Consider the following 14,243-nt stretch of genomic DNA (forward strand, 5'->3'; position numbering starts at 1 on the left):
TGTTTCTCCTACTTTAGTTGAATCGAATTTAACTGCGGCCGGTCCTTGAAGAAGGTTAAAACAACAAACTTGACGAAACATTGTTGTGGTTTTATGCGTAGGTAAGAACGGTTCTTGCTAGAAGCCCGTAGCAGCCACGTAAAACTTGCAACAACAAAGTAGAGGACGTCTAACTTGTTTTTGCAGGGTATGTTGTGATGTGATATGGTCAAGACATGATGAGATATATGTTACTGTATGAGATGATCGTGTTTTGTAAGTTATCGGCAACCCGCAGGAGCCTTATGGTTGTCTCTTTATTGTATGAAATGCAAATGCCATGTAATTGCTTTGCTTTATCACTATGCGTTAGCGATAGTTGTAGAAGAAATAGTTGGCGAGACAACCACGACGCAATGATGGAGATCAAGGTGTCGAGTTGGTGACGATGGAGATCATGATGATGCTTTGGAGATGGAGATCAAAAGCACAAGATGATGATGGCCATATCATGTCACATATTTTGATTGCATGTGATGTTTAACTTTTATGCATCTTATTTTGCTTAATACGGCGGTAGCATTATAAGATGATCCCTTCATTAAATTTCAAGGTAAAAGTGTTCTCCCTGAGTGTGCACCGTTGCTACAGTTCATCGTGTTGAGACACCACGTGATGATCGGGTGTCATAGACTCTACGTTCACATACAACGGGTGCAAGACAGTTTTGTACATGCAGAATACTTGGGTTAAACTTGACGAGTCTAGCATGTACAGACATGGCCTCGGAACACTGGAGACCGAAAGGTCGAAAGTGAATCATATAGTAGATATGATCAACATAGAGATGTTCCCCATTGATGACTATCCCATCTCACGTGATGATCAGACATGGGTTAGTTGATTTGGATCACGTATCACATAGATGACTTGAGGGATGTCTATTTAAGTGGGAGTTCTTAAGTAATTTGATTAATTGAACTTAATTTATCATGAACTTAGTCCTGATAGTATTTGCATATCTATGTTGTAGATCAATAGCTCGCGATATAGCTCCTATATATTTTTTGATATGTTCCTAGAGAAAAGTTGAAAGATGATAGTAGAAATGATGCGGACTGGGTCCGTGATCTGAGGTTTGCTAGTGGCCACAATAACCTATTTTTTAAAACTAGGCCACAATAACCATGGGCTACATATTTACTGTAGTGACCATGGGCCTCCTACGGGCCGTAGAAACAATGGGCCTTCTATGGGCCGTAGAAACAATGGGCCTTCTATGGGCTGTAGAAACGATGGGCCTTCTACGGGTCGTGGCATCAATGGGCCTTCTACGGGCCGTATGATCGATTGGCCAAACATGGGCCAATAATAGACCACATTATGGGTCGTAAATGGGCTAGTTTTGGAATCGCCCATTCATAGGCCGACCATAATGGGCCGTCATTAATCGGCCGTATTTGATGACGCTATGAAAACGGCCCAACGGGTTAACGGGCTGACTGTAACCACGGGCTGAATTTGGCCCACAAGCAGAAAAGGCCAGTAATGGGTCATAAGTAACCGAATGCTGGAAATGAGCCCAAGAATAAATGGGCCCTGAGAAGGCCGAAAGATAACACTGGTTGGAAACGGCCCAATGGAATAATGGGCTGTTAATGGGTATAAAGCGGTACACTGTTCATCACGGGCCAGTTTCACCACGGGTCGTTAATGGGCCAAGAGTTACAAAGGGTCTCATATGGGCCGAAAGACGTCATGGGCCATACATGGGACAGAAGTTACAACGGGCTGGAATCATATTGGACGGCCCAAATGATGTTACTGGGCTTAATTCGGATAGGCCGTAACGGGCCGTGAGTTAGCGTACCGTGAATGGGCTATATACGAACAGGCTGTTAACAGGCTTTCCGTGGGCCGGCCCGCTACCTTTTGACCAAGTCAAACGGGCCGGCCTTTTCACCAGAATGGGCCTCTATTGGGCCCTGCCATGTGTCGACGTATCATAGGCGCCGCCTGTCCAATGAGTGGATGACATCAGTCCCAACGATGAGCCGACATGTGGTTCCTCTGGCCATTGAGAATTTTACACGTGGAAAATCCCCATTGGTCTGGGCTGCTAACGGGTTATCGGATCCAAAACCGGACCCGATAGCTTAACGGCGACCAGTTACAGTGGATGCCACGTGTCGGTTACCCTTGATGAAAGCACTTCCATGACGCGCCATTTATCGTCATCGAACATTTATCGTCATGGAAGTGGCCACTTCTGTGATGATAATTTTGGTAATGTCATGGAACACTTCTACGACAGCACATGTATGACTATCTTGATTTTGTCATAAAATCATCATGGATGTACATGCATGACAGAAAACATGACCTACTGTGACAAACGCATATCATCACGGAAGTGTATTTTGTTGTAGTGCCTCTTCATCACGGACGCTCCGGACTCTAACGACCACTTCCCCAATGACGACTTCTTCCCCGACATCGACAACCTCTTCGACGACATGGCTAGCGAGGACACCAACCCCAAGACCGGTGCTTCTGCTATTGTTCCGTACGTCCTCATGCTCTTTCTATTTGATGTTCTGCCACAGTTTCTTGCTCTAGTGTCTGCTCAAGATATGTTCGGTTCTCGTTCCTACATGCAGATGCTATTTACCTTCTCTTTGTCCGATTGCATGACTTATTTTATCTCTGCTGCAATAGTCATGTTTTATCTAGTATTTCTATTAATAAAATCATTTGGTAAATTGCTCATATTCCCATCATATGATTCATTTATATTTTAACTTGATATGATTCCTGTTGGTTGAATATGATTCATTTATATTTGAACTTGATATGATTCATGTTGGTTGAAAATGATTCAAGTTGGTTGAAAATTATATCATTTATATTTGAACTTGATATGATTCATGTTGGTTGAAAATGATATCATTTATATTTGAACTTGATTCATTTCCTATTGTTTTAGGCGGCCCCTTGCTCCCGACATCTCCATCAAGTACACCATGCATGACCATGCTTTCAACAATGGTCATCGCGCCCGTTTTGTGGAGAATGGAGTGGTAATATCTATGATCAAGTTGTTGTATTGGTTATTATGAGAAATGAACTTACTAACTATTTCCATTTACATTTTGACGGATGCTACCCCCGTTGCGGATGAGGGGCCACACGAAGGCTGTTCGGGTGTAGTATGACGAGCACTACACGTTGTACTTTAGGAGAGCACATCTGCTAGGTTTCATGCTTCAGTTCAAATGACAGGCGCCGACGCTCGTCCACTCGACTCTCACATCACTGATAGATCGGTGGTGCCCCATGACGCATAGTTTCCATCTCCCATGTGGTGAGATGACGGTGACACTCGAGGACTTCACCATGATCACGGCCCTACCGATCTAGGGCCGTGCTATCACTAGGCGAGTGGAGAGGACCAAATGGCGGGACAGGGTCATCTCCCTCATCGGTGAATGCCCTCCGATGAAGGGGACCATAACATCCGGTGTGCCACTCAAGTGGATCCAAGAGAACCGGTCTGTATGCCCGCAAGATGCTGATGAGCGGACCGTGGACCAGTACGCGAGGGCTTACTTGTGGTACCTTCTGAAACAGGTCGTGTTTCCAGACTGCTCGGGGGATAGCACCCTTTGGATGTATCTAGGATTCCTGGAGGACTGGGATGCGGGCTACAGCTGGGGATCTGCCGGCCTCTCTTACCTATACCGCTCGGTACGATAAAAATCTCAATATTCATTTATGGACATATGTATGATGCTTTAGATTGTGTTTATCTGATCATCATTTGATGTTTGTAGCTGGATGACGCAACGCAGAGGACCGAAGCGACCTTCAACATGTGTGGGTTTGTCTGAGCACTCTCTATTTGGATGTGGGAGCGATTGCCGGTCAACCGTCCTGAGAGAGATTGCCGGCGTCCATGGACGGAGTATGGTGAAGAAGGCGATGGTGCTCGATACCCGACCGCCGCGTACACTTGCGACAATGTGAAGGTCCACACGGGCAAGGCTAGTACACTGTACAAGATCTTCACCAACAAGCTGGACAACCTAGCAACTTACCATGTATACCAAGTAGCTTACCAATTGTTTTGTTGCCACTTTCACGATTCTTACCAATCCTTTTGTAGGTCAACGGGTGGCCGTACCACGACCGAGAATGGGAGTTCGAGCTCAACTCGATGTGCTTCGAGGACAGGCTTGCCTGGCGGTGCATTGTGCCATTGATATGTGTGTACGCCATCGAGTGGCACTTACCACAGCGTGTGGCCACGCAATTTGGTATCTTCCAAAATACCCCACTGGCTAAACCCACTGACACCGGTGGCTTCCACCTTCACTAGTGAGGACATAGTTCTCTATTTTGCCATGTTTTCATTTGTGCTTGACATTATCATGGCATCCACTGCTTCTTATGCGGTTATGCCTTGCAGGAAGAGTAGGAAGAATTGTTAGTCGATCACAGACTGGGGGCACGAGCACGCGGATCACGTGAAAGCGTGGACTAGAGGAGGTATTGCAAAGACGGCGAGAGGAGAGCGGTTGACTGGGACGCGTACGGTGAAGAACACATGAACTGGTATGACAATGGCCTAAAGTACCGTCTGCGCCTAAGGCCACAGTGGATGGAATCCGATATCGCCGAATTGGAGGAGGATGGCTCTGAGGATGAAGCCTAACGTGACCAGCTCAGAGAGCTAGGGAGTATGCTCCCCTGACGAACAAAGCGGTAAGTGTTGTTCTCTATTGTTTTGAGCTGTCAACGGTTGGGTGAAAACTGCTTTAGTCAGTGTCACTGACATACAAATGATGATTACACGTGCAGGCTTCAGAGCTTAACAGAAGCATTCTTGATGGCTCGAACGTGCTTGCGTATGACCCCGGAACCATGGAATCTGACAGCAACCTGAGAGAAATGATAAAGGTAAATTCGAGCCTCCTGGCCATGTTATAGTTTAATTGTAACCCTAAATATGATCCATATTATGTTCTTGGTTGTTTGCTACTACAGAAGTTCATGACCCGTTGCCGTAATATAGTGGGTATGCTTGGGTGCGCTCACGCGGCCGATGTCCATGATCCTGCTCATGGAGGGTCGATGTGTGCCATCGCTTCATCGAGCCACGCCGGCGGAGCTTCCTCTACCCCTGTTGCCTCGTCGTCTCACGTTGTTGAGGAGGAAGAGAGCAAGTCGGTGAAGGAGGTGGTGAGGAGGAGGAGTACGATGAGGATGACGAACCTCCACCGACTCAGCCAACCCGGGAGAAGAGAGGGAAACAGCCAAAGAACGACTGGAAGAGTCCATCCCTGTTTTAGAAAGAGCGTACTCGGCGTCGCATGAAGAAGCCGGACGAAGGCCGCTCGAAGAGAAGTGAGGACCGTACCGCCAAGAGAGGGAGGAACAAGTGATATGGTTGTGTTGAACTCGCTTAGTTGAACTAGTTGTGAACAAGAACTTGTATGCTATGTTGGTGTTGTCGATTTGCTACCTTTTAACTATGTTGAACCTATTTGATATGTCGAACCTATTTGTACCGCCAAGAGAGAGAGAGAACGTCTGCTCATATCGCCGCTCAGGCTACGCGAAGGGCGACAATCTAGACGGCGTGATGGCGGAGGCGGCACGCTGGTGCTGCCGCAGTTGATTTTTGGCGGCGAGGCGGGAAGCGTCGGTGGCGTCGAGGCGGACTGCGATAGCGGGAGCGTGCTGGGGTCGCGACACTGGCGGCGCTCCTCCTTAATTGCTCGCAATCTCGGCCAATGGCGGGGGTGGCGGCGAAGCTCGATTTGGAGAGCTCGATGTGCCTCTGGAGGCCGTTGATGACGAGGACGAGGCGGCGCCGTCGGGGGTGTGCGGGAGCTCGTTTTGCTGTCATATACCATAAGTCATATGCTCATTCAAAATGGTACATGCCAATAATCAACGTTGGTCAGAATACTGTCATATACCATAAATCATATGCTCATAAATAAAATGTCTAATCGAAATTTCATGTTGGTTTCGTTTTGGCTAGAGAAACTTAAAATCGCATAACGAAGAATATGAGCATTCACTAAACCAATAGCCAACATTATCGTAAAACATCAATATATAATACAATTCAATGTGTTACAAATTGATTCATAATTCATCAATAACTATTTTGTCGTCAAACTTTCACACCATAATTTCAATAACATCAATCAAACATGTCAAAGTTTATCATTAAACCATTTCAATGATATGGCACAAAAGTACCATTCATTTTGAACATTTATATCAACATAAATACTTAAAAATGGCATCTCACTAAGTAAACATTTAAAATGAATGGTTAACCGAAATACCGAAAGGCCCAGCCCGTGGCGTACGGCCCAGACAAGCCCACCCACTCCCACGCCTTGACCTAGACCGCATCCACGATTCCTCCCAGGCTCCCACCAACTCCACTACTCCACTACTACAGAGATCTAGCCGCCTGCCACCCTTGCCCTGCGCCCCTTCCATTCTACCACCATGGCACCACTAGTCCACCCCGAGTCAGCCGCCACCTCATCTACTCATCTGAGTGGTCGAGCTGCAGCCGGCGCCCAGCACCACCGCATCTGTTGAAAAATTAGGAAAGTTCATGATTAATTCCAGTAAATAATTCATGACTAGAAAAGATACTAGCATGCAACAATCTAGCAATCTAGAAGAACAACAAATCATGCAGAACAGCAGCGCACACGAAACAACAGCTGTAGAGACAGACATGAACAGATGATATTGGACGTACTGTTCGTTAGCTATTGTGGGTGCGACGGTGTTGATGACGATGTTGGCGACGATCTGCTGCTGACGGCGATGAAGACGACGATGAGTAGCACTGCCCGACTTGGACAGAAGACGACTAGTGATGACGAATTTGAGCAGTCGCGCAGAGCGCTTCCCAAAAACCTAATTCGTCCTCTCCCGGTGCAGGATCGCAAGGACGAAGGTTCCGGAGACCTGCTCTTCCACGCGCCGATGCACATCGGCGTTTGGGATGGAGTAGACTACGACGGCGGCGCAAGTTGCTAGATGAGGCAAAACCCTAGGTGTTTTCGGTGTGTCTTTGGCCGGCGCCGGTAGCTGTATATATATTAGGACCAGAGGCGGTATTGTGTCGCGATCACAATCCCAAACCGACTTGGTTTCTAATTCGTATACTTACCGGACAAGAAATCGTTAACTTGTCTGCCAAGACATAAAAAATAAAACAGCAAAAGGAAGCTGCGCCCCTGCAAGGCAATGGACCGAATTTCGGCGGGCCATCCACGCCACGCCACGCCCCGGCGAGCGCGCGTGTGGTCTTTTCTTTCTCTTCTCAACACACCACTTAAAGTGGTGAAGAAAACCCACTATATAAAGAGGTCCAACTCTTTTTCAACTTCCGAGATGAGACTAAACTTTAGCACCACCACTTGCCATTTTACACATGGGCCACTATTTAAGATTTCAAAAATTGCTATGGAGCTAGTCTATTAATTCTAACAGCATCTTCTCCCCACCCGGCCACCCCTCCGCCCTCACCTTCGCCAGATCCTATTCGGCGCCTTAAGCGCCAAATAGCGCCGAATATAGGCCATTTCATACAGGGCGCACACCCCACGTATGCTTGGTTTTATTAGCGTGCCGGCCCGTCCCACTTCCTTCAGCTTTTTTTTCTGTTTTAAATTGCAAAAAGTGCGAGCGAGCGAGGAATCGAACCTGCCACGCGTTCCAACAGAGAACGATGCCATAACGAGCAGACCGCCTCGTTTGTTAATGTACTGGGTTGTTCTACCTTTTGTTCATCATTTTTCCTCTGTTTCTTTTTTCTCCCTTCTTTCAAATTCGTGAAAAAAAAAATTGCGAAGTAAATTCGTGAACTTTTTTCTTCAAAGTGGATGAGTTTTTTTCAAAATCGATGAACTTTTTTCCAAAATCTTAGATGAACCTTTTTAAAATCAATGAACTCTTTTTCAAAACCGATGAACATTTTTTCCAAATCGATGAACTTTTTTTGAAATCGATGAACTCTTTTCAAAACCGATGAACTTTTTAAAAAAGCGATGAACTCTTTTCAAAATCGACAAACTCTTTTTCAAAATTGATGAACTTTTCAATATCGATGAACTCTTTTTCCAAACCGATAAACTTTTTTTTCAAAATCCTGAACTATTTTTCAAAATCGATGAACTTTTTCCAAAATCCGATTTTTTTTTTCAAAATCAATGAACCTTTTTCCTGTAATTCGTGATTATTTTTCTTTTTTGCAAAAGTTTTCAAATAATCTAAAATCAAAGCGCTACAGTAAATGTTTACGTGTGTAATAAATTGCGCTGCTACAATATACTTTATATATTCGCCCTGGAATTGGTCAGTACCTCGTCGTAGTCCAGGTGGTTAGCCCTACGTGTTCGCTGAGTTCGATCCTCTAGCATAACAAATTTTGAGTGTTTTTACTTTTTTCGCGCAAACCAGCTATATACATTGATTTTTTGCTGGGCATGCGCCTGAATGGTCGAGCTTCACCTAATCAAACCAAGAATGAAGCTCTTCTCACCGCCCGCCGCAGCTTCTGGGAACATCCCGCCGGGAGGAGGGAGCGCATGTGCGCATACCGCGCCCTTTTCCGTTTTCGGTCTGATTAGCTGTAGTGCCATCCGCTCTGTCCATTACAATTTAGGAAATCTTTACGTATTATATTTCACAGATTTTAGCGGATGATTCATCTCATATACTACCCACAAAACACGGTCCAGAGGTTCACCATTAGCAGCCCCGTCCTCCAGAAGCAAGGAATCCAGAAGCTCGCGCTCGTCTCCTTCTTCTCTGCTGCAAGGTACCAATCTTATTCCTTCGTCTGCTATTCTACAATTTTCTTTTGTTCTCCGTTCCAACTTTGCCAGTCTTCTAGGCTAGCATGCCAGCCGGCGGCGAACCGTACGGGATGGCTGCCTTGCACGCGCTTTACGTTCCAGCTATCGCTAGGGAGACTTAGATTAGAACATTTTTAGCATTTGCCCCCCCCCCCCCCCCCCCCCCCCCCCCAAACACTGAAGATTTGAAGGACGAGAAAATCCATCAGCTGGAGAAGGAGAAGGCGATCCTTGAGGAGACAGCAAAAGACCGCCCCAAAATTCAGGAGGAAGTTCGTCTTGCAATTGCCACGCTGATGGAGGGCGAAAATGGTTCTTTTCCAACTTAAAAACCCTCCCCTCCCTAATGATTGCCCCTCTTTACTAACGCGGCTTCCTCCGGCGCGTATGCAGCTGGATTTGTTGTTCCTCGGGCGCGGCTTCCTCCTCAGGCAAACGGCTCCGGCGCGCAGCTTCCTCCTCAGGCAAACGGCTCCGGCGAGGTAACAACCCCTTTTTCTTCCCTCGAGTTTTGATCTGTTTTTTTGCTTGGCCTTTAGATCTTACCTTTGGTTCTATCTGCCTTCTTTTTTCCTTTTTTTTTATTAGATTCAGGAGGCGAACAAGAAGACTAGCTGATGGACCGGTTCACTAGTAGTGAATGTCAGCGTTACTATTAGAGATTGAGATGAGACTATGGAGGCTAATAACTGAAGAACTGCCTAATTCATGTCAGCATCAGGGCAGTGTACTCCGTGTGGTAATCAGACTCTTAACACTCGTCGGTCTGCTTGTAGTACTAATTAAGTTATTGTATCAGACATTAGTGGTATGTGTGTGGTAATTATCAGTCTCTAAGTTCATCAACAAAGGGATATCCTCAGACAAAACACGGCAAATTGACATTCAGACATTTTTATAGACAAGTTCAGTTTATTTCTGGAACAACACAAGTTACAAGCATCCAGGTACAAATTAGACTAAAATTCAGTTTGCTCAACATAACCAGTAATTAGATCAATCCTTCAGCCTGAGCTCCTTTTCACTCCGACGCCCACCTTATCACCTTCTACCTGTTTCTGGTTCACAACAAGATTGCTTGTTCATATCTTCCTGATGTATAAATGTCAATCTGTCCATTTCTTCAGGCTTACTTGCTTCTTCAACTCAGCTGACTAAAATCTAACAAAAAAGAGAACATGAATGAGTACTCTTGAATCAGAACTCGCGACTTGCCAAATTTTAGAAGTACAACACAGAGAAAAATGAGCAGCTTCCAAACAGTTAGCATTAAACAATAATACTCCAGTAATAGATAGACAATGAGGGAAACAGTTTGTCATACATCTGAAATTTGACGTATCTCTGCAGACAGATAGGCATATGAGATTTGGATAATTTTTTATTCAAGTGCAGAAATATATACCTTGATCTTCTCCCTCCGGCTCTAATGACACACCTTTGCATCTTTCTAGGTCTGCAAAACACAAAAATAGAGAAATTACGAGATTACTTGTGGTTATTAACTTTGTGAAGAACAAAAGAAAAACTTACTAACCGGCTGTTCTGAGCCAGTTTTGTAGGCAATCAAAGTCTCGACGGTTTGTAGGCTTATCAACTAGTGGACTAGTAGATCGCAGCACTGAAAAGAAAAACATTCAGTCAAGTTGCACAAGTTTCACAAAACATTCAGTAAAGGATGGATTTACTTAAGGCATCCAACAAATTGGTGCATTCAGCTAAGGGCTTAAGGCATAACAAAATATGGTACCCTGAAAAACTGATCTGCATCATAAATATCACTCAACAGTCAGCACACTTCTATCTATACTAAATAAAAATATGCCATCTCGCCTACAGTTCAGCTGTTCACACACAACAGGAAAAGGAACCACGCTCAAAGTCCAAGCAGTGGCATCCTAATTCAACGCCTACAATTCAGATCGCTGAATTAACTCACCCAACAATTTTGCCGAGAGCCAAAATAAGGGATTACCTTGGGATTTTTGGAGATTGCTACAGCTTCTTCTTTGACTGTTCTCCACTTGGATCTTGATTTTGGTTCTTGGTCGATGGGCCTCTTGCGGACATTGAGGAAGAAGGCAGCGGCGTCCATGGTGGAGATGAAGGGGGGAACTAGGGTTACCATGGGGGAAGTGGACGGTGGCGCTAGGCCGGCCATGGCGGAGGTGGACGACGGCGGCGTGGCCATGGCGGAGGTGGACGACGGCGGCGTGGCCATGGCGGAGGTGGAAGGCGGCGGCGGTGCCTTATCCCCTCACGGGCTTGGCTACTTCAGCTGGTAAACTAGGTGGGCGATGTGGGCACCGCGGGATTAGTCCACTTAGAGCATCTCCAGCCGTCCGCCCCACAAGAACGTCCAAATAGCGCCGCACGGGGTAAGCCGAAAACCGCGGCGTGGGGATGTTATGCTCCCAACCGCCAAACTCCACGGCGTTTTTTCGTTCTTTCAAAACCAAAACTCGGCCACAAATTGAACAAACACTACTGGCCCCGCCGTCGCCGTTCCTCGCCGCCCTGAAGTTCTACATGCCGAGGAGCTTGTAGAACTTCGTGTAGTCGCCGCCGCCGTGGTCGTCGCCGCCTCCATCGCGGCCGCCGTCCCTGCTGCTCTCCTGCCCAGGGTCGCCGATGCGCGGGTGGTTGGACAGCCCAAGTGCATCCTCGTCGCTGCTGTCGTCGAGGACAACAACGCCGTCCTCCTCGCGCCCACGCCAGCGAGCGGCTATCTCCTCGAGGGTTCGGCGCTGCCGGACCATCTCGTCGCGGAGGTAGTCATCCCGAGCCCATTTGAGGGCAGCCTCGTCGTCGAAGCCAGCCCGAGCCATGGCCTCGTACTCTGCGGCGAGGCCCGGCTCCACCTTCGGCCTGATGAGCCGGGCAGAGGTGGGGGAGGGCTCGTTGATGTGGATGCCGCCGCCGCGGGTGCGCCGACCGGTCGGCGTGTCCTGGGGCTCCGGCCGGCTTGACGGGGAGAGGGAGGGCGAGCCGGACGAGCGGCCGGACGAGGAAGAGGACGCCGGCTCCATGCGCCTCGGCGTCCACGAGTTGCCACACCGGCGGGAGAAGGTGGGGTACCCTGATTTGAAATAGAAAAAAGTTTTAAAAATTCTGAATTTTTTTGTGGTGCAAGATGCTCTTGTGTGTGAACTTCATGCAAAATTTTCTGAATTTTGGATATTTGAGGAGCTCATGGCAAAAAGACAAAATCAGGCATGAACAGTGCGATTTTAAAAAGTTTCTCAGACATTCAAAATTTGTTTTTTCTTTTGCCACGAGCTTCTTGAATGTCCAAACTTTATAAAATTTTGCACGGAGTTCACACACAGGAGCATCTTGCACCACAAAAAAAATTGAACTTTTTTTCTATGTCAACTCGAGGTACTGCTCACGCCCGGGCTCATCTGAGTCCGGGCACAAATCGCCGCACTCCACAACAACACATTTTAGAGTAGTGGTATGATAGATTAACCACAAAGGTAGTTGCACACCAACACACTTTCTCGAAGAGCAGGATAACCCTAGGCATGTGATGTACATAGCTAAGGTAAAGCCAATCGTTGATGCCAAACATGGCCTTAAAGAAAAACTAAGACCATCCAATCTTCACAATCTTATCGCAAACCCTATGACATGTGCTCAAACAACGATCATTTGCTATTTTGGAAAAATCCTTTAAGAAGGGATTGTTGCATGTGCACTAATGTTGACAAGTTCAACCAAAAGTTGAACTTAGGATTTTTAGTCCCTGAGCCGAGCTTCGAAGCAACACTTTTAACAAGGGCTCGACACACCCCGATATTGCTTGATCTGGCCCCCACCCACGTTGCTGGAGAAAGCATCAGTAGCCCGCATTATCACTTCCAGTCATTGTTGCCCCTTCTTTGAATCCATCAATGACAGAGGGAGGGACACTTAGACGTAAGGTGATGACTTAGATCTAGTCGTCATTGTAGCCATTTGACAGATCCGTCAATGACATTCTCGAGGACGCCATCTCAGCGTCCTCCATCGTGGCCACCATTAGTATGATCACGCCAACGCCAACATGGTTGCTGCCACCGGCTGTGATGCATGTCCATTGCAAAGTCGATCCACAACGACACACGCCCCAGCCTAGATCGATGCACCTTAACATAGATCTGACCCACGTGCGGCGATTCATCTCTCACACGAGCCCCCCTCCTCCCGCAATTCTGGCAGTCTCCAAGCGCACATTTACCCCCACTCGCCATCTAGTGCAGATGCACCCTGGCACGAAGGGAGGAGGTCCCCTCGATGTCGTGCATCCCACGGGATTTGCCTGTCAACAACCATGGAAGACAATGTGGGGGAGGAACGAAGAAGGAGCCAAGGCTACCATCGGCTAGGGTTGTCTCCTTGTTGCCCAATGTGGGACAATACAGGAGCAACTCTCCTTATTTTGACTAAGTCAAACGGTTCGGTTCCGTGCCTAGTCATATTCCTTATTAGGACGTGCACAATGATGCTATATAGCTGACACATAGAATAAGTGGTCGTGGAAGAGAAAGAAATAGAAAACCAAGTTTTGCCTTCTCGTAGTTAAGAGATGATCTCTTAGGAAGAAAGATAAGACATTTATCTCTATTATTTACACTTTCCTGATTTAATTTTAATTGCTCATAATTTTAGGATCTCATAACATTAAATGCTAGAGATACACTATGAGATAACTCATTCTATAATATGTTTATTGATTTCTCGAAATGACGTGAAATACATAAGAAATCAGCTTATTAACCATTTTGCATGCCTTTACTATATTGCTCAGTTGAACAATTACACTTCAACCTAAGTATCGCTAAAAAACGACACCACATGCTTATTTGAATTGACGTAGGGGAGCATAAATTGTAAGCGGTAAAAGGGCAGTCTGGCCTTTCGGAAGGAAATCCGTCCCTAATGATGGTTTTGGTGTTTAATAGTGATAGAGATTAGATGACTAACTATGTTTTGGTTTACACATCTTTGTAAATGAAACATATTGTTGGTCACCCCCCTAAGCTAAAAGGTCAAAGGAAGACGACATGCCAATTTTTTGCTCGATGCTTTCTCCTTTTTGAGTCGTAGATATGTTGTGCTCTTAAGAGGGGATGCAACATGGATCTTGTGTGGAATCACTTAACATAAAGCCAAAGACCATCCACACCCTATGTGAGAAAGAGTGCCATGAATTCTCTATGTTTTGTGCTTATGAACAGTGTCAGACATTTAGTCGGATTGTTTGACAAAATATCCGATAGGTGGGATGTTACATCATATATTTTGAGGCAATATCTGGCTCTATCCAGAGTCTACTGGACAGGCTCGGACATTGTGTCGGACATCCTGTCGGAACATCCG

General features: G+C 46.3%; 2 long non-coding RNA genes across 2 annotated transcripts; one reads left to right on the forward strand and one right to left on the reverse strand.

The window, feature by feature from the left end:
* The first annotated feature begins 9,049 nt into the window (after positions 1 to 9,049).
* LOC123125510 (uncharacterized) lies at positions 9,050 to 9,798 on the forward strand. The gene is made up of 3 exons (XR_006461426.1): positions 9,050 to 9,191; positions 9,273 to 9,361; positions 9,468 to 9,798. It is a non-coding gene; the product is annotated as an uncharacterized lncRNA (long non-coding RNA).
* On the reverse strand, positions 9,758 to 11,245 carry LOC123125509 (uncharacterized). Its single transcript, XR_006461425.1, has 4 exons — positions 10,855 to 11,245; positions 10,417 to 10,500; positions 10,285 to 10,335; positions 9,758 to 10,040 (listed from the first exon to the last, which is right to left on the reverse strand). It is a non-coding gene; the product is annotated as an uncharacterized lncRNA (long non-coding RNA).
* Between the last annotated feature and the right edge of the window lie 2,998 nt (positions 11,246 to 14,243).

Source organism: Triticum aestivum, chromosome 5D (genome assembly GCF_018294505.1).
Source record: "Triticum aestivum cultivar Chinese Spring chromosome 5D, IWGSC CS RefSeq v2.1, whole genome shotgun sequence".
Taxonomy (NCBI): domain Eukaryota; kingdom Viridiplantae; phylum Streptophyta; class Magnoliopsida; order Poales; family Poaceae; genus Triticum; species Triticum aestivum.